The 24552-nt window shown below is 41.9% G+C and overlaps 1 protein-coding gene across 2 annotated transcripts in view; it reads right to left on the minus strand.

The window, feature by feature from the left end:
- LOC111865127 (GTP-binding protein Di-Ras1) overlaps window positions 1–24552 on the minus strand; it is a 333795-nt gene that overhangs the window by 264252 nt on the left and 44991 nt on the right. For both annotated transcript variants that reach the window (XM_023852892.2, XM_023852882.2), the window contains exon 2: window positions 2431–2496. The gene's annotated coding sequence lies outside the window, so the exon portion shown is untranslated. The remainder of the gene's footprint in view (window positions 1–2430; window positions 2497–24552) is intronic.

Consider the following 24552-nt stretch of genomic DNA (forward strand, 5'->3'; position numbering starts at 1 on the left):
AAGTATCGCACACTCGCAGGCTGCTATGTTTCAACTCGGCGACTGTTACTTTATAACTGACTGCAGCCACTGTGCAGCTCACTTATATAGCTGCAGTGCTTGCTTGTTGCGTAATGAGTGCCACGTCATCCTGTTACGTCACCGCTGTTGACTCGCCTTGCATAGTTACCCGGTTGCGGGGGCTCGGCTATCTTCGGCTCCGCTCGGCTCTCTTCGGCTCCGCTCGTGACGTCACCGCGCATAGCTGCCAGGATGCGGGGTGATTACTCGCCTATCACGCGAGCGTTACGTTACCGCTACGTGCAGCTGGGGAGGTAGGGGTCAACATGTCACAATACTATATACACACTTTGCCGACGTTTGTCGGTTCGTATTACATTTAATAATGACCCTGTAGCACCACATTTGTTCTATCTCCTGCCACCCTGCTGTCGGGTATTCTACGCCTCTGTATCTCTTAGTGAACCTAGTCCATCTAGCTTGCACTTTCTCTCTCTTCGGGGTTGCACTTCAATATTATCACACTTATTGTTCACGGCTATATGAAGTTGGTTCACTTACTTTAGCTGAAGAAACAGACGCTCGCCATCACCAACCAACACCCACTCATTGCCATCGCTCTCTCGGCGATAGCCTCTGGCTGAACTCTATGTCACTTAATAATATTAAAAAGTCAAAAGTCAAAAGGTTTTTTGATTGATTCCTCTAGGGTTTATGTACCCTCTTTTTGCTGATTCGTTGGGTTCCGGGGTGTGTTAGCCCGCCCATTCTGACGTAAATTCGGGTCGGTGTGGCCCACTTATTGGCTGTTTATGGAGAAGGGGTTGACTCTTTCAGGTCTACCGCCTTCTCCGACTCAGCGTTTTCCTCCTGCCATAGTGTTTATGGCCTACTTCATTTAGCTTCTTCCTCAATGTCAGCGTTATTACCTGTCGTGCTAGCATTCTGATTACTGAGCTATAGCCTGTTACACTTCTTTGCAAACCCAATTTTCCTGGTACGTTTCATCATTTCTGTTCCGATAGATAAAAATGAACCGCCGTGCCTTTGTGTGAATAAACAATATAAGAGCAGGCCACTCCAGTCTTAAAGTAAGCCTAAACAGATTTAACTTTGTGACCACGGCTGAATGCGAGTGTGGTGGTGGGGCTGCAAAAAGAGGAACACATCTTCCGGGACTGTAAACGGTACGAGGACCAGCGGGCAACAGTGATGGACATTTTGTCCGAGAACAGTTAAATAGAATGCCCAGAGTCGGTTACAACGGTCTTAAGGCTAGAGGAAAAAAGATTTCTGCAAGGCGTCTGTTACTTCATAAACAAAATCCCTAAATTTTTTAAATTCAAATTATGCTATGGCTCCGGTCTAGAAAACTGGGATTAAAAGCCGTGGGAACCCGTTGCGCTGAACACGCGGCATCTTCTATCAACTAAAGTTGGCATAACTTCGCCGACAAGCGGCGGTCTCTCGGTCGGTAAAGTTCGCTTGCAGACTACAGGCCACGGAATTTGTTTTATACTACTGGAGGGTAGTACAAATAGGAAAGTAATGATGATAGTGTCTTTAAATATAATTCAGGATACTGCGACATATAAATTCTCATACTTGTGTATATATTGTATGCATATTATATAATATACATAAACGTTCATAAAATACGATGCGACATAGAATTTCTGCGTCCATCAAAATAAAACTTTTAATTGTATTCCAGCAATTATTTAGAATGTCACATATACATAATTTATAAGTTATCTAAAGTAAAAATATACATTGTAAACAATTGTCGTTCCCATGGTTACGGACTCATTATTATCGTCATTTTTTGTTCCACACAGAAATATAAATTTATTAAAAATTCCTTAATTACAGCCCGTAAGCATCTAGTTCCGAGGTAAAAAATGGTGGAGCTATGCCTCCAATCCCCCTTAAGTCTTCGTAGCATAATGCTTAACTATGTAATTAAGCACGAGGACACAGGCCGCGTCATAGCTCAAGCGGTTAGTCGACCTTTCCACGGCGGCGGCCCGGGTTCGATCCCTGGTCTGGTCAAGTGGGATTCGTGGTGGACAAAGTTGCGCTGGGGCGGATTTTCTCCGAATACTTCGGTTTCCCCTGCCAATCTTCATTCCACTGAATTCTCCATCATCATAATCACCCGGAACAGGTATAACAGGCCAATCAGTGGCCGCTGTGCCGAGTGGACCCAGTTGGACTCCACCCCCCACTAAGCGAATTTAAAAGAAAAAGCACAAGGACAACTCTACACCGCACCTCACAGACTGTAAGCAGAAAAGACAAAAAGTTAGAAAAATACGCCCGAAGTGTATAGTCTCACATTTCTCTAAGTCTGTATGCTGAAGTGCTGGGTGTTTCTCGAAACGTCCAGTGCTCTAAATGGTTACCCAAGTTGCAGTACGACAATCTTACCTCATCTGTAAGCACACGTCACGTTGGTAAGCTCGGGACACAAAATGGACACATTTCTTGTAGACACTGCAACAGGATAGGGAAAGAAGTTTAATCACACTGCATCAACTACACTGTTCAGCAATAAATGGGATGATAAGGGGTACCAAGAATAAATGGATGTGATATTAAAATTACAGAAATCATAAAAATCCGCTACTGTTCCTTATCCTGAGCCCACAAAAGAAATTCTCAAGTCCTTTGTAACTTTCCAAGAGTGTCTTTGTATTTCGTATCTCAGCCCATCTCAATTATCTTCCTGCAATGGGTTTATAATTAAGAAAATTCAATTTAAGGTTTAAGCACAAAAGCTATTTTATGCATCTGTTACATGTCCCTTAGATAAATTGTATTCTCATTCATCACTTTGTGTTTGTCCTTCCTGAAAGTGGCGGGTCAGTATCACCAGAAGGCACAAAATGATTCCATGAATATTGTCACGTAGTACGTGTGTGATTATAGACGGAAATTGGTTTGGTGAATGGATTTATTGACCACTTACTCACACAACTCGGAATTACAAGCAATCACAGCGCCACTCCACAATTCAAAAATCACCACAGCACCCGCTAAGCCTTCTTAACCTGTTGTGTCTTCACCAACCGTTCCCTGGCAACTGCATCTAACAGTGAAAATTCTTTAGCTTCACGTGTTCACGCCATTCCCGGCTGACGACCATTTCAGAACTGGACTATCAACTGACAGCTGTAACCTTGTCCCTTGCTTATAACATCTCAGCATGGACCACGCAGTAACACTCTGTTTAGTGCCGCGCCATAGCTCAATCCTTTAGTCGCTGGCTTCCCACCGCGGCGGCCCGGATTCAATTCCGGGGTCTGGTAAAGTGGGATTTGTGGTGGACAAAGTGTCCCTGGGGCGGGTTTTCTCCGAGTAATTCGGTTTCCACTGCTAATCTTCATTCCACCAAATACTCCATCAACATAATCACCTGGGCAGGCTATAATAGGCTAATCAGTGGCCGCCGTGCCGAGTGGACCCAGTTGGACTCCATCCCCCACTAAGCGAATTAAATAATTAAAAAAACACCCCGTTTATATATTTTTGTAGTCCAACTGGCTGCAGTATTACGAATCCGATACCCGGCAACGGTAAATTGTTAATCGAGCCGTCTCCCAGAAACGACCCTGATATATGTCCATCTAACCGTCGTTGCCCAGCAATGACGGTACACGCTACAATATACCCTTAAATTTATATTACAAAATATGATCTTCATTATTGTCAATTTAGTACACTTAAAATTATACATGTTGTTCAAGTTTCCAAGTTTGTCATTTTCACCTAAAATTAATTATTAATTTATAATTAAGTCACAGTGAAGGAGAGGAACAAAATCAATGCTACACCATAGACATGATATGCTTTTCCATAAGTCAGTACCTTCATATATCATGGTAATATGTTTAGATATACAGCCTACGTTTTAATTCTAGGTCGTTCTCTGCAGAATGCTCAGTTGATGTGGTAAAGATTGTAGAATGTGCATGGGTTAGAACAGGGCCTTAGTTGCACTACGTCAGCCTCCCTTCCACATTGCAGCTTCAATCACTACACCCCCACATGGGTTAGAACAGGGCCTTAGTTGCACTACGTCAGCCTCCCTTCCACATTGCAGCTTCAATCACTACACCCCCACATGGGTTAGAACAGGGCCTTAGTTGCACTACGTCAGCCTCCCTTCCACAATGCAGCTGCAACCACTACACCCTTGCATGGGTTAGAACAGGGCCTTAGTTGCACTACGTCAGCCTCCCTTCCACAATGCAGCTGCAACCACTACACCCCTGCAGGGGTTAGAATAGGGCCTTAGTTGCACTACGTCAGCCTCCCTGCCACAATGCAGCTGCAACCACTACACCCCTGCATGGGTTAGAACAGGGCCTTAGTTGCACTACGTCAGCCTCCCTTCCACAATGCAGCTGCAACCACTACACCCCTGCATGGGTTAGAACAGGGCCTTAGTTGCACTACGTCAGCCTCCCTTCCACAATGCAGCTGCAACCACTACACCCCTGCACGGGTTAGAACAGGGCCTTAGTTGCCCTACGTCAGCCTCCCTTCCACAATGCAGCTGCAACCACTACACCCCTGCATCTCACCGTACTCGTAATGCGCAACCGAGGGACCTGGTGCGGAAACACGGCCTGTATTTGGTAGTACGAGACATTCTTGTGACGTCCCTAGCAACGATTTTGCGAATGGTTTGAGTGTAGTGACTGGCTTACCACTAAAAAGTCAAACGCCCTTCACCGAATGACACAGTGCTACTGCAACATCGGGAAACACTCACTAATTCATATTAAACCGCACATACGTCCACAGATGCAAAAACGCATGGATACGATACGGCGCGGGTATATTGACAATTGAATCTAAATGAAATAGAACAAATTTTGTATGTTGTGTAAGCTGATCACAAAAATATAAAATCTGACATTTTTAGCATGAATACCTTCCTAATTCTAGGTTCACGATAGTGGTAATTATCGTCTCAATTTTCGACCCTGAAGATGGAGGCAATATTTTCATCCAAATCATCGGCTTGTGCTGTACTTGTTATCCTGTGCTATTGTGTACAATGCATTGATGTACACATCGCTTGGTGAGAAGCAAAACAATATCGTACATTTTCATTTCCTTTCATTTCTCCCGCAAAACCCTTCCTTCATACGTTACCGAGTGATACGTAGAGGTCGGCAACCAATGACATCTGTCTGATACTGAAACTACCTACATGTTTTAATCCAATAAAGCCACACCCAGACAATTACAGATTTCCTGCAGTTAAATGAATAAATAAATTTTCAAGACGTCAAGTGGCACCTCTATCGGCGTTGTAGTGAACACATTGCAACTGGCGCGTAGCGGACGTTAAGCTACACCGTTTATATAGAAGTAAATCAAATGTAATGGGAACTGTATTGGGCTAAAAACAAATTGGTGTTTATTTTTTATTTTCCATCACGGTAGGCCTGAGTAATTCAAGGAAACTGCTCAGCAACATTATATGAACATTACTGAACATGACATTCATATTGTTGTCACCAGCGACTAATATTAATTACAGAAAACTTGACATTAAATAGTCAAAAATAGAAAAGCGACCACAGGAAGGCTCAGCAACTGACGGACGCGCCTGGCAACAGTGTAAAACCAGAGATAATTACTTCAGCCTTTTGCTGTCAGATGCTCTCAACAAAGTATAAAACATATTTCCTTTCTGCTGAGATACCTTTTATGTAACGAAAATTAGAGTAATTTAAACTTCGCCAGACTTCGTGTTATTACGAAAGTTGTAATTACAAATTGACCCAAACTTCCATCGCCTCTAATACAATAGCGAAATTATGAGAGCACAATAGTTGCCTACGTCATAATATTTCTACAAGGGCAGAAGTCAAAGCATCTGGAATAAAGTGCTTTTAGTGGGAAGAATATTTTACGAGGATCTCAGACAATGTAGAGTCAAAGAAAAGATGATATTCTCACTTATATATGTGTGACTATAGAAGGGGTTTGAATTAGTGACTCGATTTATTGAGCCCTTAAAGGTCGTACTACAAACATCTACATCCCTGTCGAAATTTCCACACTTCAGACGTCGTGTCACAAAATATAAGCCGGGTAGGATTTGAAAGGAAACGACGGTGGCCTAATCAAAGTACATTTATTTAATTATCTGGAGAGAAAGAAAAAACAACAAAAAATTAGCCAAATAGTCAGTGTCCCTTCCGAGATTCGAAACAAGGTCTTCCCGAAGACAAGTCTAGAACATTACTGCTAACTAACTCCATGGAGCTTAGCCCTTCTTGAGAAGCTGCCAATTGTCCAGCTACTCAAGAACTTTCCAGCATTCTATCGCGTTCACAATAGCACTCCACTGGTCCCTATCATGAGCCAGATCAATCCAATCCGTACCATCCCATCCTATCTCTATGATATCCATTTAAATATCATATACCCACCTACTTCTTGATCTTCCTAGTGGTCTCCTTCCGTCTGGATTTCCCATAAATATCCTATATGCAGTTCTCTCATCCCCATTCGTGCTGCATGCCATGACCATCTCATTACCCATGAGTTGATTATAAGTTATGAAGATTCTCGCAATACGTGAAGTTTTACCGCTACACAAATATCCGCAGTAGGAATGTGCTGCCTTAGAGCTACCCTGAAGGTACAAGAAACTGTTTCACCCAAAACGTTTGCACGAACTTATAAGTACACATAATGTACTCCAAACACGTTACAATATATTGATCTTTTGAACTTAAAATCATCACATTCTAGGAAATAACATTTTTAATCATTATAAAGTCTGTCGGCTGGAATTCATACCTTGTACCTATCAAACATAACAAACTGCAATGTCGTAATGTTCCGAGTGTGGAATCGTTCAGATAAGAGCTGAGTTACACAGAAGGCGCAAGGAAAGCGCCGAAGAGACAGGCATAAAGACGAATTATAGACGCTATATGGTAGCGACGTTGGCAGCGTCGTTATACAACCAATTTCAAAATAAAAGGTAAATTGAAGAAAATTTAAGGCCTGTTAATCCATGAAAGAGCTTAACAGCCACTAAATCTTAACAGCCATTTTGAGAAGCTGAAAATCCACTTCAGTTACCAAGCATAATAATAATAATATTAATAATAATAATTCAATTCAATTCAATTCAATTCAATTCATGTTTATTTACGTGCAATAACTTAACAGCCCAGCGGCCAATTACAAAGTTAGCACGAGTATATAAGGTACAAAATAATTAAAACAAAATACAAATACGACAAATAAATCTGTGAACATAGATCTAAAGAAGACTGAAATATATACATACATTTATGAAATATTACGAATGTTGCTAATACTGTTAGTAACTAAATACTAAGATAAGACACCAGTGAGTGATAGCATAAAATTAATAAAATTAATAACCAGTCAATAAATTAAAACCAATTACATAAGAATAATTAAAGCTAGCCGAGGTAACACATATTTGTAGTGAATGAAAACACTAATCAAGTAACACCGTAAAAGGTTTGGTACATGCTTGTAAAATATGATTCAGAGAAACCGCTCCGTCTGCAAATATGTCGAGATCTTTACCCACCACGTTGGTAGCAAGGGCGCACCTAGAAGAGGGACAGTGTCTTTTTGAGGGACGAACGCTAAAAGTAGAGAAGTCTCGAACATAATAGTAATAATAAACGAAGTAAAGGTATCCCTGTAACAGGCCGTGGAGGCCAACAGGGTTGTGAGACGTCAAGGCCCCTACATTTTCTAGAAAATCGGCTCACAGATGGCAGTGAGGTTGTCAGGCTTATGCGCGAAGCTAACACAGTAACAGGCCGTGGAGGCCCATAGCGTTCATAGACATCAAGGCTCCCACATTTTCTCTACAAAATGGGCTCACAGATGGCGGTGATATCAGCTTTAAGCGCCGGCCGTGCTTTACCCTTCAAGAAGATTCCAGGTACTCATTTCTGTTAGAGACTGAGTCGACCTAAGGGCCATAGTGAGGCTGGAACAATTAGGTCAATTGAAAAATCCAATTACCTCATCGGGAATCGAGCCCGTGCATACAAAGTCAAATACAAAACAAAACAAACTGCGTGCTTTTAGTCCGCAAACGAACTATACCGACAGAGCGACGGCCGCTTGTCGGCGAAGTTAGTGCCAACTTTAGCGGATAGAGGGTGTCGCGTGGTCAGCGCAACGGATCCCCACGGCCGTTAATCTCTGTTTTCTATACCGGAGCTGCTATTTCCTTGAAATAGCTCCTCAAATATCCTCACGAGGCCGAGTGGATCCCGTTCCAGACCAACTACTTCTCATAAAATCTGGTAGATCCGGGAATCGAACCCATGACCTCTTGATCTGTAGCCAAGAACTCTGACCGCTAGGTGACAGAGGCGGTCACAAAGACAAATAGAGAAATTAATGTTCTTTCAGCTAACATTTTCGATTTTATTCCCAAATGTTGATATATCGTTCTGTTTGAAGAGAACGTTATTCTGTGTTGTAACTTCGTGAAGATCAAAGAAAGACTGGCGCTTCGGAGGAAGATATTGGCAGGCAATAAATCTGTAGAAGCAGGCGGAAACCTCAGCTATTCACTTCCAGAGGTAACATCCTAACATTCTAAATTTATATTTTCCGAAGATTTCGGTTGAAATGTTGACATGGGCCTCGTCTGTCATTAAAACAAATTCTCTTTCAAACATTCTCTAATTTAAAATTCGTCCTACCATGCGATACTGTCATGTGTATGAGTGACTGGATTGGTATTCGAACTCCTTACTACACAAATCACTACAGGTCACACTAGGTCTTCTCAGTGGGTTACAATCTTCACTAGCCGTTGCTTGGCAGCTGCTTCCAACGGCGGACGTCTCCCTTCCTCTGGGTTCCCGAACTGTCTCCGGCCTCAGCTACCAGATTCTCACAGCAGCAGCTCACAACGAATTAACCCCAGCAATTGTCTGACTCAGCTCTAGCTGAGTCTCGAGTCTGAGTCTCATTTTACGACCGACGGTCAGTGGGCCAGTCTATCTTGGCATAAAGCACCCATCTGAGGCTTGCGACAAGATCTTTATTGCTGTTTGACAGTTACGGTCTTTTCTTTTTTGGGTGGGATGCCCTCTCTGACGAGAGGACGGGTCTGTCTTTTGTATATGCTGCTGCTCCTTGCCAGCGCAGTCTCTCTGGAGTCCGAGTCCCTTGGAACTCGTGACCATATTTTGCTGTCTTAAATTTGAGACTTACCTTTTCGTCGCCTCCTACGACTCGCATGGTCACGGTGGAGGTATTCGAACCCGCCTCCACACGGGCATGTGTCTCAACTCTAGCTCCTAACTTGTTCAGCTTATAACACATCGGCAAGGACCGCGTCGAAAATACCGCTTCACATTATTGTTGTTTTGGATTTACTGCGTTCGTGTCTGTTGCGGAGCCGTTATCTATCAACGGCAGTTATATAGTTGCTTGTTTCACGGTCGTTGACTAGCAACGGGTCTACATGTCAAAATACTATATATTCTAGCAACTGATAGCATAAGATAACCCACCGGAAAGGGGTGTCAAAATAATTAGTGATAAAAGTAGGTAAAAGTGTTGCAAAAAGGAACTTTCTTATGAATTCGTGAGGACGATTCCGAAATTATTAGCCGAAATTGAAGTCACAGATTATTTTAAGGTTGTGTCAAAATATGGAGAGATCGTACAAAAAGTAGTAAAAAATACATAGATCTTCAACGTAAAAAATATGCTACTGCAAAAAGATAAAGTATCGCATTTGTTATTCCCCAGACAAGTTCACTCACAGATGATTAATGTTGTACCGTGACACAAATTTGAAGAGACTATAACTTCTGTGACGGTATACAATTTCTCATCCGTGAGACTGAGAACATGACGCAACGTTCCAACACACATTCTGAGGCCTCTATCACAAAAATTAAAATTTTATTACAGTCCTGCTAATGTAAACTGCTGTGAGAATTCAACAGGAAATCTCTAAAATCCTATATAAAAAGCTTTTGGACTTTTTAACTTTTCATGCTTTCTTGAATATTCATTGCCACTCATATAAGATATCCAGTAATGCGTCGAAGCTGGCTTTTATCACATTCTCTTACGAATAACGCGCACACTCAGTTTTAAACCGTCTCTTTTATATATTAAACTAAACTTCACACAATCGCTTCAAAATATTATCAGTACTCACAGAATAGCCATGATACACTGAACTAGTCTCTAATGTATTACACAACCTATGTTAACCGGAAACTGGGTAAGTTCAGAGCTCTCACCTCACAGATTCTCCTAAAGAGAGAAAAATAAAATTGTTCTTGTGATTAATTAATTAAGAAATATGTCATGAAGATACATGGGGGAGTGGAGGTATTGCTCCACCATTCTTAGCCTCGCACCAGATGGACGTTGTCAGCTTCACGCCCTTGCCGTTTTACCCCAAGAGAAAAGAGCAGCCGGTAACTACGGGATAGGAGGCTCGGTGGGTCCCAGAACTGGCCTGCACGCTGTGGAGAAGAGAAACATTTACCTCTGCTGAGAATCGAACCCCGGCCTTCCAGCCCGTAGCCCGTCACTATAACTGAGTGAACTATCCCGATTCACTACTTCTTCTCGTGCGTAGTGCGAATGAAGAAGTGCTGTGATTACCGTAGGAATTAATTTCGAGATCTTTACGGATGAACACATCTTGAGACCTCCTAAACACATAACCAACTCCATGGAGCTGAGCCCTTCTTCAGAAACCGCCAGTTGTGCAGCTAGTCAAGAATTTCACCAGCATTTTATGGAACCCGAAGGTTCATTACCGTGTTCACGAGATCCCTCCGCTGGTCCCTGCTCTAAGCCAGATCAATCCAGTCCACATCATCCTATTCTATCTCTCTAAGGTCCATTTTAAAATCTTTCAGCCACCTACGTCGTTGTCTTCCTAGTGGTCTCTTTCCTTCTGGCTTTCCCATTAATATCCTACATGCATTCCTTTTATCCCCCATTAGTGCTACATGACTCGGCTATCTCATAGTAAAAACAAGTAAAGCTAGCCCTGTAACAGGCCGTTAAGGCCCATAGGGTTGTGAGACGTTGAGGGTCCCACATTTTCTAGACAATCGGCTCAAAGATGGCGGTTAGGATATCAGCCTTAAGCGCCGGCCGCGCTTTACTCAACAGGAAAATTATTTAATTAATTCCTGGTACTCATTTCTGTTAGAGACTGAGTTAACCTCAGGGCCATAGTGCGGCCGGAAGGGTTAGGTCAATTGAAAAAATCCCATGACCTCATCGGGACTCGAACCCGAGACCTTCCGGCTTGTAGCATAGTGCCTCAGCCAACTACGGTACCCCGTGCCCCTGCCTATCTCATTCTCCGTCTGAATACGTAACAAGTGCTTTTTGGAATGTTATGTATGTGTACGTCTCGCTAGCGACTGAACAGTGGATCGTCTTTTGTGCATTTTCGGCATATAGGAGTTTATTCACCATAAGTTGGCGCCCGATGATATGAGCCTTTTAAAAATAATGGTCCTTGAAATGGGCCCCAACACATAAAACGCTGATTTTCTCGCATTTGTTATTAAATATTAATAACCTCTAAATCCACCCGCTTGGGTGTCATCTTCAAGGAAACAACGTTATTCGTACTAATGATCCCAAGTCGAAATGGGGATTGTCTATAATCGCTTTAACATGAAAAAAATCCCTGTTTTCGGTTTTCAGTAAACTGTGGTCAGCCGAGCAATATTCGAAACCGTTCCATAAGCAATTTAGACGGAATCAGTTGTATGTGAATACTGTACATAATAAAGCATTGTAGCATGTAGACCCGTTGATAGGTGGTGACCCTGTTCACAGCGTCCGTTGCTAGGCAACAGATTCCTAAAACGCGCCAATGGGCTAGCCGGGAAGCCTTGTTTTCTGCACGGTCCGTGCCGATTGCTGGGCAAGCGACGGCGGATACAGCAACAGAAGAACGGTGTTTTCTGTGCGGACCGCGCCTAGATGTTGTAAACAGAAAAATTAGTGAGTGCAGTTGAGTTGAGTGAAGTGGAGTGAGTTGGTGAGTGAGTGAGTGAGTGAGTGAGTCATAGGGCCAGTGAGGTTCGGTCGTTGTGAGCTGCTGCTGTTAGAAGCTGGTAGCTGATGCACGGGGACAGTTGGGGACCCCAGAGTAAGGGGAATATCCGCCATTGGAAGCCGTTACCAGACAACGACTGGTGAAGACCCAGCACGCTGAGAAGTGGACTGCAGTGTGTGAGTTACCGATAAAGCTATAGCTGTTATAGCGACGTTCTGCAAGTAATCAATAAATCAAATTAACAATCCAAACTACGTTTAGAGTCACCCATATACGTCGCAGTATGTACATTTTTTCGGCGATTTTTATATGCAATAAGGAGAATAGGCTTTATCCATGGATTTATTTTCAGGAAAGGTTACGTACGTTCACTGCACATGTTCTTTCCTCTGATAAACTTTCATTTTTAAGTCAAACGTTTCGAAACTAATTGGAGATATTATGATCTTGGGTATTTTTCCACCTTGTGACAGTAGGTGATGTTACAGAAGCTTTCGACTTCCATGCTGCCTCTATCCACAGGGTCGAAGTGCAGGCAGCATGTACCCCCAAAACGTCGCAACAAAGCCCACAACTAGATTATGTAACAAGCAAAGAGTAAAATTAACATCAATTATTACGAGGAACAGTCAAGAAATAAATAATTGATATAAAACGTGAAACATGTGATATTCGAACCTGAAAGATATACATTTATTTCTCGACATATCCTCCACCAATACTGATACCCCTGTCCCAGCGCTTTACCAATGCGTCGAAACCAGCAGCACAGAAATCTTTTGACTGTTGTCTCAGCCACTTCTGTATCTCCGTTTCAAAATCTTCGTCATCAGGGAAACGTTTGCCACCAAGGTGGAACCGCTTTACGAGACAAACACTTCCAAAAATAAATAGAAAATATTTATTTATGAATATCCTTTGCATTGAGTCCTTTTGCACACAAGAAACGCAAAATAGAACGCTGCTCTCCTGTAGTATACTCCTCAAGCACGGTCGTCATTTGACTACTGAAACCACCACCTCAACATGCTCATGCGCGTCTATCTAGACTGTGATGAAGTTGCATTGTGCTGCTACCTAGTGATACACATAGAACCCGTATCACGTCCATTACAGCCGTTTTGCTTCAATTTGTAACCAATTTACTGACTCTGCCTCGTAATTACAGTGAAAGAGCGAAAACGTAAAATAACCATCCGCTGTTTTCAATGAAGAATGTTTCTGAAGTTAAAGTGGTACTGAAAGCATCATTACTTTGTTCGTGAATGTTCCCTCTAAGTCACGAGAAAGAGGAAACCCACTTCTGCCACCAGTTATGGTAGGAATTTTATTGATGTCCAGGAATAAAACAGTCACTCAATGTATGACTTTATTACACAGCATAAAACAGACTTCAGCAAGTGTTCTCATTTCCTGGAAAGTAACTGAGAAACTAATTTCTATTTAAAGTTTAATAGCGAAAATTACTCTGGAAGTAACCAAAAGATGGAAACATATTCTTGTTTAATGTCTCCCATTTTTTGAGGCAAGTGTAAATTAATGAGTTGTGTTGCTTTAATGTTTCCGGTGTTCTCATATACACACAGATTTATAATTATTCATTTCCTGGTTTGCTGTTATTGGCTAGACTGTACAGCGTCTCATTGCAGGTTCACGGCTGATGAACTGAGAGGCGGTCACAGCGCCCTAGGTACACATGGTGATCCTAATTATTGTCGGGGTTTCCGTAGCCTATAATTTTCAAATCGGAAATAACGAAACAAAACTCTTGATATAATACTAAAGTGTGGGCCGCGCCATAGCTCAAGCGGTTAGTCGCTGGCTTCCATCGCGGCGGCCCGGGTTCGAACCAGGATCTGGTCAAGTGGGATTTGTGGTGGACAAAGTGGCTCTGGGGCAAGTTTTCTCCGAGTACTTCGGTCTCCCCTGCCAATCTTCATTCCACCAATTGCTCCATAATCACCCTCACCTATCATCTGGGGCTGGTACAATAGGCCACAAATGGCCGCAGTACAAGGGACTTAGTCCCACTCAAATAGCATTAAAAATACTAAAGTATCATTCAAGACGTTTTATTATTTATGGAATCAACACTGCCGAATACTAAACAAGTTCAACGTATACAGTTTTATTTTGTTGCTTCCGGTTTGAGAATTATAGGCCATGGAAATCCCGACATTAATTAAGAATCACATTCCGCCAATTCCCTACATAACGATAGACTTTACAAAATACTCTACAGTATTTGAAAACTAACCTATACATACTTCTAAGGAATACTGGTCGATGTACTGATAAGATGAATTTCGTTTCCGGTTGCGTATATCGGAGGAAATTTTACCTAATTCAATTTGATTCGTGCTCGTAGATGGGGACAGCCCGGCCGTTATAAAAACGGGTGATGTAACATTCATTTTGAAGCATATAGAGTCGTAGCTGGGCAACGACAGCGAGATAAGCAAAGACATGCAGCCGTTAGTGAGTAACGCCTTCTCGAACAAACGTGTTCCTACGGCAACGCATCTACATGATACAATAGAGGTACTGCTGGAAACGGAGTTTTCTATGCTGTCCGTGCCGAGATTATAGAGCATTGATGAATGAGGCAAGTTGTGGAGTATTAGCCACTGGGGACGACGTGAGCATAGAAGCTGAAAAATCTCATTGTTAAAATCCGTTACCTGGAAACGACTAGTGAAATAAGACTGAAAAGATTTAGCGTGTGCTGTAGTGATTTGTAAATTATGGAGACTAGCGGTGACACTGTAAGTACTTGTACGTAGTAACGAGTGGTGTGTGTGCGGTCAATAAATTCATTCACCAATCAGTAATCCGTCTATGGTTACACACACGTGATAATTAGAACCCATCCCAATGGATATAAATCTTCAAGAATACGTCTCTTTCAGAATGAAATTCTGGATAAAAATATTTAAATAGTCAATCAATATAGCTGGATTTTTATCTGCTAAAAAAATTGCGATACTACTTTAGGTGAAATACTAAAGATACTGAAATTAGCAAGTCGATAGCCTTATCTGAGGTAATCCCAGAATTAAGGGCGCATGGGAAAGTCGGGTAACAGTATACACTTACAGAAATTAAGAAGCAATATTTTTTTTTTCATTTCCGGTATGAAATTAGTATTGTCAAGAGAAAGTGTGAGAAAAAGAAATGTGAATAATTAGATACGTTAGAAATAATAAATTTAAACATTTCGGATGAACAAGTGGCTAAGAGCACACAGCTGTTACCTTTCAGTAACCAAATACACTTGGTCATCGACTTACGACCGACTTCCGTTCTGACTGACAGGTCGTAAGTCGAACTGGTCGTATGTCGGCCATATATTTATTAACAGTATTTTTTAACTTTTCTAATCTTTTTATCATCTTTATAATTTATTTCTAAAAACTTTTACATTTTTAATGGTCTTTTATTTTTCATTTTTTTTTTTGGTCATAAGTGCGGCCGGTCGTAAGTCGCATAGGTCGTAAGTCGACGACCAAGTGCATAAACACTCCTTTGTTGTATACAGACCGAGCGACCGCCGCTTATCGGCGAAGTTAGTGCAAACTTTAGCGGATAGAGGGTGTCGCGTGGTCAGCGCAACGCATCCCCATGGCCGTTGAGCTCGGTTTTCTAGACCGGAGCCGCTATTTCCTTGAAATAGCTCCTCAATTATCCTCACGTGGCTGAGTGGACCACGTTCCAGACCCACTACTTCTGAGAAAATCTGGTAGCGCAGGGAATCAAACCCGGGACCTCTGGATCTCTAGCCAGGAACTCTGACCACTAAACCACAGAGGCTGTCTATATATAAAGACTTTAATATAAACACAGATTTGAAGTAACACTTTGGTTAATCATCTGCCAGTAGGATATGCAGAGACATCTGTTGTTGCAACTTTTCTAGAACCCAAGACAGCTATAGACAATATAGCGGCAATTCAGGTGTTCTTTTTATTTTTTCTTTCAGAGATGAAAAGAGAATATCCTTGTCCCTCACCCGCTCTCATGCTCATGTTTTCTTCAAAGCTCAGACTGTACATTAATTCGTACTTTCTCGAAGCGAGTTTTCGCACGTTTAATTTTCTTTTACATCATGAGGATTTATGGTTCTGTAGCCCGTCGCTTCTTTAATATCCGTTTTTCCTTTCTTGAGAGACAAAGAGAGAGAGAGAATGACTGACAGGTGCCTTCCTTACAGACCTGTTCCAGAATAACATTCCCCATCTGGGAAGGACAAATCCTGCTAACTCCACAGCATTTAATATCACATTCAACAATGAATTTTTACAGGGGGACTACCGTTTATTGAATTCCCGTACTGGCCTCTCATCATTGTCAGACGTCTGAAGGGACCATTAAGAGAGGCAGATTCAAAATCCCCATCGATAAGATATCTCAGATTAGTGGATATTTTCGAGAGCGAAGAGCTCTGCCTTCTGGAATTTAACACTATGCAGTCCGTTGAAAGTCGACTGACGTTTCGGAGGAAACAAACATAAAGCAAGTAGCAAATAGAACGCGTTTCAGGCTCGTTTATAATTTATCCTGCGGCCATTAATCTGAGTCAATATATTCCTTCGAAACGTCAGTTGACTTTAAATGGTCTACATGGCCAGAAATCTTCATAACCACAAGTGAGAACTCCATATTAGGATTGCTCACAGCTGTAAGAGACTGTGATACAAATGAAATCCAAAACACATTGCAATTACTGCAGTAAACAACAAAGTTAATACATTTTAATTGCATTTTTAAGTTGTCAAATTAAATTCGAACTTGCAAAAAGAATCTGGTTGCCATAAACACGATACTACTTATCGGAAAGTGTTGAGTTTGAAGCCTACGTTTTCTATGTGCTACCATATTCATGACGCCCGCAGCAAAACAGACGTGCGAAATTCGGAAAGTTGGTACCATTATCCACACTTCCGCTAATTAACAACACATATGCATAATGGAAGGAACAGAACTATGGTTATGGGTCTTGACGGGACTCGAAACCAAGAAAGACTATGCTGACGAAGGCCAGTAGCAAATTACTGCTCTCTGTTTATAGATCCCTTTTTATTACTCCCAAACGTCGCTTTATAGAAAAAAATTTTAAACAAAAGATGTTTCTTTTGGAAATAAAACCCTGCGAGATTTGTTGATTTTGGTGTTACTTGCATGGGTTCGACTCCAATCCAAATTTTTGCACATTTCCAGCAAATTATTTCTTTCGGGTCGTAATGACGTTGGAGTCGGGAGAACAGTAACTAGACACACTTCATTGAGTTTTACACTAACCGTGGCAATGAAAACAATTTACAACTTGATTAATGGTGATGAATTTTCAGTTTAATTTAAGACGTAACTTGGTACTGTGTTCAAGAAGCTGCTGTAACGAAATTTTTGTGTACGGAAAATTTAAAGGACAGTTAAGCCGTTTAAGTACTTCTATATATTTCTCCTCGTATGGCACACATCAGAAGAATTTCGTTCTGAGGGTTACGTGTTTGAATCCAAGATCCTAAGGATATTAAACATAAGTAAATATCACGAACAGCAAAATCATTTTCTGAAAAAATACAGTTTACATATGTCTGTATCGGCAAGGTGTACTGATCTTACAAAACCGATTTATTATGCCCCTTTCAATGTTATATCAAGAATTCGCTTAGTGGGGGGGAGACCAACTGGGTCCATTCGGCACAGAGGCCACTGATTGGCCTGTTGTACCTGCCCCGGGTGATTATGATGATGGAGAATTTGGTGGAATGAAGATTGGCAGGGGAAACCGAAGTACTCGGAGAAAACCCGCCCCAGCGCCACTTTGTTCACCACAATCCGACTTGACCAGACCCGGGATCGAACCCGGGCCGACTTGGTGGAAAGCCAGCGACTAACCGCTTGAGCTATGGCGCGGGCTTTACATTAAGAAATGTTGTTAGCGTGTGGGCCAGTGTGAGCGCGTCTGTTTGCCTTCCAGTAATAGTTTCAATTGAATATACTGACAGTGGTTGTGAAATCACTAACGATTCTGTTAGTGTCATGCAACTTACACAAAGCAAAATGCTAATTTATTTTCCTTGACTTAATAATTCATAATAATTTCACACATAATTTGGCACTGCAGCTCGTTTCCGTTTAGATTGGTCGTTTCTTTGAAGTGTAATTCCAAACTCTGATAAAACTTCACTCATCATTTGCGTATATACAATTAACGTGGGGTTTATTATTCTCGTGAAACTGTTAAGTTCAATTTTTAACTCTATCGTATGGAACGTTATACGTATAAGTTACGGAGTAATTAATTTGGTTTAATGTTTCCTCACGACTCTTCAAATATTGGACCATTATATCTTTTAACATAATAATATTACAATGTTCATCTTCTTTCATCATAGCTCTGAAATCTTACAAAGATAGGAAAGTCAGTTTTATAGCGAAATGACAAAATGCAGCAATGTTAATTAAGGGAAGCTCAGCTCACATCTTGCAATCAAAGTGATCAAATTACTTCTGCTCTAACAAGTCCTGCATTGTATTATACATTCCTCATGTTTCCTGTTTCCATAGCTTCTATGTGACTACCAGAATGAAGCCTTATAAAATTCTACATTTACATTCTAAACCTTAATTAAAAACACTTCTTGAAAACTAACGGCGGAAGTGAGGTATAGCTTGAAGTACATTAACACATATAAAGATTTAATTTGTTCCAGGTAATAATATTGTAGTGTACAGAGCCGTTACTATGCAATGGCCGCGAGATAAGCAATAAAACAGAGCCGTTTCTATGCAATGGCTCAGTAAACAAGTTACGCAGCAACGGATACGCATGTAACAAATGATTTACCCTTAGAAAAGGTGTTCTCTACTCGGTTCGTGTAAACGGGTTATAAAAAGACCAACTGAAATAAACTTCAGGCTCCTGCTGCTTTACCCCCGGGAATATAACCAGGAGTACCCACTTGATAGGAAGCTGAGTGGGGCCCATTGTTGTTATGGACGTTATGAAGGAGAGAAATATCTCTTGCCACTACCGGGAATCGAACCCCAATCTCTATACCGACTGTGAAACATTCACTTTATGTTCTCTGTATAAGTGAGAGAATGGGTGTACTTTTTACAGATTTTCAAAATATGCAAAATATTCAGGAATATTACGAGAGTAGTCAGTGAGGGTAAGACAGGAACTTGGGTAATTTTAGTGAGGACTGGACAAGCAGGAAAATTCTGAACTTTCCCGTGACATAAAACTTTCATAGGAGTAATCCAGGTTTTATGAACTGTCGTAACTGTTCATAGTGTTCAGTAAATGGCGCCATGTAACATGTTCCATGTATTAAAAACGCTGGCGTGTCTGGTTAACATGACATCATGTCATTATTAAGGAGGAAAAAGGTAAGAAGCTATGAGCCTTGGTCAGTACACATCCAATCAATGTGAATATGAAATGCGGCGCAGTCTCGAGGTAAGGAACGGTAATGCTTCAAAACAGGGCACATATAAGACAGTGCAGGATGGTGTAATGCTAGAACTGTAAACTTGTATTGGGGTGGTGTTTGGTTCGAATCTCGGCTGGGAAACAAGATATTCTCTTTCATGGTTTTTCTCGATTTTCCTGAGTTCTTTTAGACATATTAGCTCTCCATGGAACTGAACCCTTCATGAGAAGCCTTCAGTCACTTAGCCACTCAAGAATTTCAAAGAACTTTATGGAAATCGATGGTTAATTTCCTTGTTCACAAGAGCCATGTACTGGATCCAATCCTGAGCCAGATTAATCCAGTCCATGCCGACCCATCTCATATCTCAAAGAACTGTTTTAATATTGTAGCGGGTAGTAAAGTTATTATGCAACGATCGCAAGAAGGAACATGCGTTGCTTGATAACAGTCGGTAAACGCGTCAACAATATCCGGGAAATCGATAGGCAACCGCCCATAATAATAGAAAATTGTTGGAGGTGATGTTTCCTGTTGTGTTCGCCCCAAGGCTATATAGCAGTACCGCAGGACGGCTGAGTGAATTAGTTGAGGGTTGGGAGTTGAGTGAGGTCTGCAAGGGAGACTGGGAAGAGACGGCGCTAGATTTGAGTTGACCGTTGACAAGAGTTTTGCACGGGCGGCTGTGACAAGAGCATCTGAGCGCGGGAAGCAGAAGAATCTCCACTGTTAGAAGCCGTTACTAGGGAAAGGCTGTTGCAGACATAGCAGGCTGGGAAAAACCTTAATAGTGATTTATGAATTGTGGAGATCAGCGGTAGCACTGTAATTACTTGTAATTCCGAGTGCTGTGTATAGATGGTCAATAAATCCATTCTCCAATCCATGCCCCATCTATAGTGAGACATGAATACGTGACAATATTATCTTCCCCTACTTCTCCGTCTTTCTAGTGATCTCTTTCCTTCTGGCTTTCCCACAAATATCCTACATACATTCCTCTTCTCCCAATTTGTGCTACAAGCCCTGCCCATCTCATCCTACCTGACTTGATCATTCTAATTATACTTGGAGAAGAGTACAAGTTATGAGGCTCCTCATTATGCAGTTTTCTCCAACCTTCTGTCACTTCATCCCACTTCGGTCCAAATATTCTCCTCAACACCCTGTTCTCAAACACCCTCAGTCGGTGTTCCTCCCTTACTGTCATAGACCAAGTACCAAGACCCATAGAGAACCACAGGCAAAATTATAATTTTGAATATTTTAATTTCTATGTTTTTGGACAGCAGACGAGAAGAAAAAAGGTTCCGGACTGAATGGTAGCAAGTATTACCCAAATGTAATCTCCTTTTAATTTCCTCCTGAATAAAATTCTGATTTGTTACTGTCACAGGATCCATCAGCTACCATTGCTGTGTTGCCCTGCATTCTTCGGGAAAGAATTTCGATTGGCCACGATGGGTTTATTTCCAAATAACTGTCGGCTCTACCACCCTGTCACTCGAAGCTACAGAGTGCAGAAACTGACAGGGCCGGGAAGCAACATAACAAAATAAACATAAGAAAGAAGGTGGCGAATGAGAAGCATTAAAAAGAGGAGACAGAAACGGATTGGTTGTTCAGAAACTATTGCTAACATTAGTGTCACGTGTCCGGGGTTCCGTGACAAATAATTACTCGGTTACGGATTTAGACGAAGCCGTGTTATTGGAGAATTACATCAGGCGGAACTACAGACGGTTATGATACACGATAATTATAACACTTCGTAACTACGAACAATATCACACTCTAATGTTCACTGTAACTGCGCCGCTTGTTTCTGTTCTGATCTTATCTCTCTCCCGGTTATCTCTCTTCCTCTCCCAATTCTCTCTCCGGCCTCTCATCCGATCTCCGCTCAGGTCTCGTCTCAGTGTCAAAGTCAAAATTTACTTTACGACTGGTGGTTTACCAACAATCAGTTCGTCTTTGCGTCAGGCCGCTTGAGGTTCACGACCAGAGATTTTTCTTTTCCAACTGAATTCTTGCTCTAATAGTCCTAATGTAACATCCTCTCTGACGAGAAGATAGGTTTGTTTCTTATGAATACACTTGGCCTTTCGTCAAGTGTATATTTCGAACATATAACATGTTATTGAAAAATTTTCCTTCTGCCCCCACACACACGTCCTCTGTCTGTACAGGTTGGTCATATCTGGTGTAAGCTCCTTGAAGTAGGTTCCTGGCGCACCATGTCGAATCGTTAAATTTCCTTGCTGTCATGCAAACGACTCTCTCGTTACTGCAGGAATGTATTGTGACATGTTGCGCAAATCAGTTCACTCTGTGTTCAGTAGTCTACACGTTTACAGTAGGGGAGCTATGTATCACTGTATCACACACTCCCAATTACACAATCACACACACGTCCGGTTCTTCTTTCCGCGACGGCTGCTATACTCCAACTGTGGTCTGCTCACTGGAGAACTGTTGATAACACACTTACTCGTAGGCTTGCTCGGAACTAACCTCGGTGATGGCCACATTACGACTCTGCGACTGCTACGTTACAACTGACCCGTAGCTGCTGTGCAGCTCACTTATATAGTCGCAGTGCTTGCCTGTTGCGTAATGAGTGCCACGTCATCCTGTTACGTCACCGCTGCTGACTCGCGTTGTATAGTTACAAGGTTGCGGGGACTCGGCTAACTTCGGCTCACTTCGGCTCCGCTCGGCACGTCCGCGCGGGGAGAGTGGCGGGGTGATGACTCGCCTATTACGCGAGCGCTACGTTACCGCCACGTGCCGCTAGGGAAGTAGGGGTCCTTGGTTGCGCAACATGTCACAGTATGTTTACCTAGCCGTTGATTTGCAATGGACGCTATTGTTGTCATGCTACTGACTGAAACAATTCGTTACCTAGGAATTGCTAGCTGTTAACTAGCAATGGACGCTGGTTGCCACGCACTGTCTTGACAATGCGTTACATAGGGAGTAACACTTCTTTATGCAGTGGGTTCTCCTGTTACAATATGCTTACCAGAGTGCATGGGATCACATCCCAAGAAGTACCACTACCATTCCAAAACAGGGTTCCTTTCATGGTTATTAAAACTAAAATTATTGTTGGTAACGACTAAAATGAATTGGTGATTAGAGAAGTGGTTCTTACAATTCTGGCAATTAGGCAGTAACTGGAAACTAAAATATTCTATTACAGTGTAGCTTGGACTGTAAGCTGACTGAGAGGAAAGGCGACCTGTTTAAACGTTTGTTAATTAAACCCACAGTTGCTAATACGTTTTACAATTATCAGAGGCGACATATGGAGTTGGCTTGCAGAGATAACGTAACGTAGAGCGCGAACAGTCAACATGACGGGCTGATGTCGGTGGGCTCTCTTGTGGATGAAAACCAGGTTTGAATTCTGGAGGATGGACGTGGTAGTTACAAAACACGGGATTGATTTATTGTATTCTTTGCTTCAGAATGGGAAGAATGAAAATATAAAGGAAATAAAATAGAAAGTAATTTAGTAAGGATTGGATGAAAAAATGTAATACATTCAAAAGTGTGAGAAAGAGGTAAAGGTATCCCTGTAACAGGTCGTGAAGGCACATGGGGTTGTGAGACGACGAGGCTCCCACATTTTCTAGACAATCGGATCAAAGTTGGCGGTGAGGTTGTTAGCCTTACACGCGGCCGCCCTTTACTCCAGATATATTCTTGGTACTTATTTCTGTTAGAGGCAGAATCGACCCCAGGTCCATAGTGCGGCTGGAAGGTTTAGATAAATTGAAGAAAGGCAATGACCTCATCGGGGATCGAATTCGCGACCTTCTGGCTTGTAGCATAGTGATGTAGAACTGTGAGATTTGATGTTTTCATGGCGGTGAAAATAAATGCTATTCTTTTACTCAGATATAATGCCATATATATAGCACTGGTTCACACCGAATTACTTCGAATACGTATGAGACGCCCTCAAATTTAAGGCGCATCCAGTTTTGAATGACTGTTTCAGGGAAACAAAATTAGAAAGCTGCAAATTCCTCGAATTTATAACGCGTCTCAATTTTTCAACAGAAAGAATGTGTAAAATATATGCCTCATTATCGCAGTAATAGAGTATTAGCCGAAGTACCTTTGGAAGGTAGGGCCATTCTTATACATTGAAGATGGAGACAAAATTTCCCTCCGAAATGCTAGTAAATCGGTAGCCGAGCGTCTTCGCTCGCTTGGAAACCGGGATCGTGGGTTCGAATCCCACTCAGGGCATGGATGTTTAGTTTGTGTGTGTGCGTTTTTCTGTGTTTGTGTACAGGTAGAGGCCTTGCGACGAGCTGATCACCCGCCCAAGGAGTCCTACCGAATGTGTAAGATCTAGAAAAACCGAAGTGAACGGAGAAGTTTATGGAGGTAGGCCTAGACCAACTGGGGCTGTAGTGCCAAGGAAAAAAATGCTAGTGAACATCTATCAGGGCCTTATTGCAGGATATTCTAGACGACAGGAATAGTAAAACACAAACACAGTCTCAATAAACTGAACAGTGACGAAGCAAAAATGCAGCCGGAAATGAAGACGAGAATGAATGAACAGGGAAAGAAGATAAATAAACACAAACCTAAAGGAGAAGGAAAATATGTAATGGCCGACCTCAGACTCTGTGACAAATGTAGGAATTAAGAATTAAAGAGTAGAAAAGGCAGAATAATAAAGACCATTAAATAAGACAAAATAAAGAGAAGGAATAAAACGAAAAGAAACAGGGATGAAACAAAGGAAAAGAAATACATACTCGTACGTGCATATTGTCACAACTAAGGAGTGGCTTCAGACGGGGTTGGGATTGGTGAATGGATTTATTGACCACCTATACACACCAATCGATACTACAAGTATTTACAGCGCCATCGCTAAATATCCACACTTTGCAAATCATCACAGCACCCGCTAAGCCTTCTTCCATCCTGCTGTGCTTTCACTAGCCGTTTCCTGGCAACGGCTTATAACAGTGGAGATTCTTCAGC

This window comes from Cryptotermes secundus, unplaced genomic scaffold (genome assembly GCF_002891405.2).
Source record: "Cryptotermes secundus unplaced genomic scaffold, Csec_1.0 scaffold719, whole genome shotgun sequence".
In the NCBI taxonomy this organism is placed as follows: Eukaryota; Metazoa; Arthropoda; class Insecta; order Blattodea; family Kalotermitidae; genus Cryptotermes; species Cryptotermes secundus.